This window comes from Galendromus occidentalis, unplaced genomic scaffold (genome assembly GCF_000255335.2).
Source record: "Galendromus occidentalis unplaced genomic scaffold, Mocc_1.1 scf7180000077471, whole genome shotgun sequence".
Classification (NCBI taxonomy): domain Eukaryota; kingdom Metazoa; phylum Arthropoda; class Arachnida; order Mesostigmata; family Phytoseiidae; genus Galendromus; species Galendromus occidentalis.
In genome coordinates this window covers 1-5,309 of record NW_003805459.1, presented here as the reverse complement: position 1 = coordinate 5,309, position 5,309 = coordinate 1, and the positions used below count along the sequence as shown (strand labels likewise).

Sequence of the window (5,309 nt, the reverse complement as noted above, 5' to 3'; positions counted from 1 at the left end):
TCCTGGGAGATTCTTCATACGCGGAAATAGAGAGTCGACAGTCATCCGACAGAAAAGAATCGGCCATTCTACCCTTTTCCCACAAGCGGAACATTAGAGGTTCGATGGGCTGAATCGTACGACCAAAGAAGATCCGTCTCAGGGCTGTTCGACGCCTCAGAAATCGGGAGGGAAGAGCAGGGCGTTCGGGTAGAGATAAAAAAGGAAGACCGCCATCTAATTGCTTAGCTGCTTAGAATTTATTCAATTTCACGCTGACTGTTCTCGGTTGTGCTGCTCGATCCTGTCGTCAAGGCGATTCGAAGACGACTGGTCCTGCGCCGATTTCGCCGCTGCTCGGTCACCGGTTCGGGCACAATTACCTGGAATGAGATTCGATCCGCTCCTAATTCGAATGAGGTCGTCCCCGCTCGCAACCGCAAGGGCTCGAAATTCAGTATTGAAGTTCTAGGCTTCACTTCGATCGCTCAAGATTATTCGAATCGAGACTCATTGGAAGAAGCCGTGGAGACCATGCGTCATTCCCTTCACGGCAAGATCGGGACCGGCATTCGGTTCTTTCAGCAAAAGAATTGCACCTAACAGTCTGAGAATTCCAGTCTAAAGCAGATATATTAAGGCTCCGATTCTACCGCATCTGATTGCGCTGAAGGAAACTCGTCGTGGATTCCCTGCCGACTGAGCTGAGGATTAGAGGGCTGCAATGCAACTGATCTCGAGCGATTTATCTTGCCTATATCTGTGAGTGTGTTCTCAATAATGGAATTTCATCCCTTTCGAAGGGCCTTCAGACAGAACACAAAAGAGCATAAGTCAGGGGTAGAAATTGGCCCCGAAAAGGATTCCTATCAGCTTCCTCATTCGCGCTCGTCATCGGATACACCGCTGACAGCAGCTCGAGATTCAGTTTACGTTCCGTGACGTATTGCGAGCCTCGAACTTTTCGATTTCCTTGTCCCGCTGAATTCCGACCAGGTGACGATATGCGAATCTACCACCCGGGAAACTTCTCGGCGAAGGTCCAGGCCACATGTCCATGGGCCATCAGTCCGCTTGATCCTTACGCAGGTTTCTTGCCCGCGACCAAGTCCTCGTGAAACCGCCGCCAGATGATGATTAGACAGTATATATAGTCCGAAAGTCGAGCGCTCCAACAGTCATCGGAAGTCCCACGTGTAAGGGCCACCACTGGAGCAGACTCGACCTGGCCGCAGACTCTATCGGAGAGATGGTATCTCTTGTAATCAAAGAGCCCGACCCAAGAAACCGTAAGAAACCCATTTCGAGAACGTGAGAACGGAATCGGCGTGGTATGAACGAGGAATGAGAACGTTTAGCGTCACGCTCCGAATTTCAATTTCGACGGGCGTTCTCGCATCGCTGCTGCTGGTGCGTTGGCTCGCTGATACGTTCGTTCCTCCGGTCGATCGGTCGGTCCTTACTCCCATTCCGTCCATGGCTGCTTCCCTAAAAAGAACTCACTCGAGCTAAAACAGGTTGAACCGTGGGAAATTGGATTCTGCCGAATTCAAACCACCGAGCCGTCGCAGCTCGACCGGGAGAATTTCGAACGGGCTGAACGGAGAGAAGGCGTTTCTTCTGCGAGCGGAAGACGTATGCTAAAGACCACCTTCGGGAGACCGCGTGTGTAACCAAACGAGAGGACAAAGTCAGTGAGCGAAGCTGTCAGCTGCACGTCAAGCAATTCAGCGGACGTCGATGTGCCCCTCCATGTTGGCCAAAGCCGGAATATTCCACCGAGGACTGCCTCTCGAGCCCTCAAATGATATATCTGACTCTCATCCATGAGTGGGTTCGAGCGATGACGCTCGGAAACGACGATACTGAACAAGATCTCTCTTTCGATTACGAGCGAGAGCTCGACGCGCATGGAGTCGTTCGGATTTTCACAAACCAGATACGTTTGGTCATCGATCAGCTCTCGGTCTCTAACCGACAGCTTGAGGCTTCCTTGTGGCTCACACGCTGTACAATGCCTATCAGGTGATAGAGCTCCGTGGAGATATCATGTTTCCCGTAATTGACATCTCCATCGTCTCGAGAACCTTTAACCCCTATGGTGCTCAGCGTTTTCCCGTCTCTCTCCTACTGTATCCACGATTTCTGCGGAATGGGTAAGGGGGCTGGATCTGCGAAGGATCATCTGCCGGTAGAGGGCAATGAGAAACATAGTCAGAGTCTTTTTGCGATTCCGACGCCGAAAGGTCTTGGGCTCTCAATGTGGACGCTATAGCATCCAGTGATTCGGAGAAAATCATCAGTCGATACGATAGCGTTTTTCAGTGCTCTTGCCATCCCGTCCAAGTCTTCCCAACCGCCCTCTATCCCTTTGGTTTATCCATTTGCTTCCGCCTGATTGATCCCCTTGGTCTCTACTGCCAACCGACGCCGACGTATAGCTGAATGGTCTGAGCCATGTGTAAATCACATGTGAATCCGCACTGTCACATCGCATTCCGACGCGGCAGCTGTATCCTTCCCACAGAACCAAGAATGATTCTAATGGTCCCAATTTCTCCGCTAGCGCTGGTCTCGGGCTGTCGAACTGCAATACCTGACGCATAGTCCAAGGTATGATAGTATGGGGGAAGCTTCATGTGTACGTTCAGATGGGGAGAGGAGACATTTACGTACATTGAAACAGCTTCTGGCTCAATTGATGAGGAGCCGGCTCCCAGTTTCACTTCTTACCTGAGAGATATCGCGGTCGGAGGCTGCTCGAGAGAGCCGAAGCATTCGTATGAATCGAGGACGGGCCCTGAACGTCCGTGATGTGAGCCGGGATTGTAACGTTCTCTTCGGCATTCCAACGGGGACCCTCAGCAGGATCGCTTGCCGCTTGAGCGCGGTCTTCAAGCGAAACAAACGCGAAAAATGAAGGAAATGGCGTTTCACGAAGCGAAATGCAGCCGGAAATCCGGAAACGGAATTTTCCGTTTCGAGCCCATCCTTCCCCGATGACCAAAGACCTACATGCATCATGTACATGGAAGTCGACTCCGAATAAAAAACGCTCGCTTCACAAAGTCGCGGACCTCTCATGAATACTGACGAGCTGAAACTCATGTGGGGGAGTCGGTAGATACACGAGAGAACGTGATTCCACCGAAGTCCCTCGGCCAGGAAAGTCATCGTATCCAGTTATCGCAAAATGTGGACGCGTTGGGCTTCACACGGTGGGCTTCCTTGCGCATCCTTCTCCACGATGTAGATAAGTAAATGCAGCCCGTACCAATGATCACTCGCATGATACAATTAATATTGTTCAATCCGAGACCGAGTCAATGCAGTGGCCAGTGGGGAAGCCTCGGATTCGAAGAACCATCCACGGACGAGCATACATACATATACACGGGACATGGAGTTCGGAACCCGAGGCCGTGGTCGGGAAAACCTGAGTGGATCCAGCTGTAGGTCGCAGCTCGGCCGCACAGAGAGGCATATAATATGTAGTGTGATAACTCTCACTTCGCTAGTCGGATACAGAGCTTCGTCGTTGCAGGGTGGAACTGAATTGTTCCGGGCTTATTCCTAGCCCTTTTATTCGTCATCAAATGACTTGAAAGTAATGATTATTATTTGGGGAACTCCCGCGTTCCCACACCTCCCCTTCTAGAAGAGAACCGTTATCCTTCGTAAGATTTCGCCGACGGATCCAGCTCAAGTCTCGAGGGCTGTCGAATCAGGTGCCGGGGTCTCAATGCATTGAACCAACGCGAGACCAGACTGCCTTCTGACGCTGACGACTCCCCGGGTGTCGACGAATATTCCTCCGGCTCAAACGCCGTCTCTTCCCTGTCATCTCGAAACTCGTCCGACCCAATTTCATCGTCGCTTCCATTCATGGTCGCGCTGTTGCCTCTTGCCTCATCAGCCGGGGAGATTTGGACGCCCGTATCACCGAAGACGGGTACGGGGTTCGGCTTCCGAGTCCTTTGAGCGATGGCAAAGAGCAGAGACCGATTGGTACCAGAATCATCAGAGGAATTTGAGATTAGTGGAAGGGTCCTGACCTTAAGCTGGTTCACGTGACGGGTCCATACATGACCGTCTGCTTCCACGTCGTAGGTCACCTTACCACGGTGACGCAACACTCTAGCAGGGGTCCAGCAGGGCTTGTTCGGGTTTCTGAAATCCTTGACCCAGACCAGATCCTGTTCCTTGAAGGTCCTCATTCTAACACCGTGGCGCTGATCGAAGTATCTCTTGTAAGAGCTCGCTTGGGCGGGTCGATCCGAACTTTCCGTGGTACCCACCTCTGGGCGTAAGAGGCTCAGCTCGGTGCGGACCGGTCTACCTAGGAAGAGCTCGGCCGGAGTCTTCCCCTGAGGGTTCGGCGTGTTCCGATACGTCTGTAGCATAATGTTCAGAGCGTCTCCACGTCCTGTTCCCCCCTTCGCAGTTTCTTGAACGTCCGCTTGAAGATATCGACGAAACGCTCCGCTTGGCCGTTCGAAGCCGGATGACAAACCGGAGCGCATAAATGACGTATTGCCCGACTCTCACAGAAACTCTCGAACGACTTCGCTTTGAATTGCGCTCCATTATCAGTGACGAGAGTGGTCGGATTCCCAAAACGAGCGCATAATGCGGTGAACTTGTCTATCGCCGACGCTGCCGTGGCAGATTTTAGCTCGAAAATCTCCGGCCACTTCGAATAAGCATCGACCACGATCAGATACATGTGGCCGTCCAAAGGACCGGCGAAGTCCGCATGCAAACGTTGCCACGGCTTCGAACACGCTTCCCAGGGATGCAGCGGTGCCTTCCGAGGGTCTCTGTTCAGCTCCGAACACGCCGAACATCCGCGCACCAGCGCCTCGACCTGTTTATCGAGCTTGGGCCAATAAACAAAACTTCTCGCGAGACGCTTCATCCTTGAAACACCAGGATGACCAAGATGTAATTGTTCAAGGACTTGAACTTGGAGTGCTTCTGGTACAACCACTCGATCCTCAAGCATGACGCAATCTTGGACAATCGACAAAGAATCTCGCCTGTTGAAGAAGAACCAGAGCGGAGTCTCTTTGTCCACTCTCGTAGGCCAGTCTTTCCGTATATTCTCCTGGACTGCCTGTAGCAATTTATCCTTCGATGTGTATTCCCGAATTTGTTTATGAGTTGTCGGAATACGTCGGATGCATTCATCGAGCACCGCACAGACCTCGGCCTCAACGCACCCGATCACGACGTCCTCTGAGACCTTGTCGTGTTGCTGCTGAGCAATCAGTCGTGAGAGACCATCTGCTTGGCCGAATTTCGTCGTCTGACGGTATTCGATTTCGAAG

The 5,309-nt window shown here is 52.0% G+C and overlaps 1 pseudogene; it reads right to left on the bottom strand.

Annotated features, from left to right (window-relative positions):
• Positions 1-3,647: 3,647 nt before the first annotated feature.
• On the bottom strand, positions 3,648-5,305 carry LOC108864423 (uncharacterized protein K02A2.6-like; annotated as a pseudogene).
• Between the last annotated feature and the right edge of the window lie 4 nt (positions 5,306-5,309).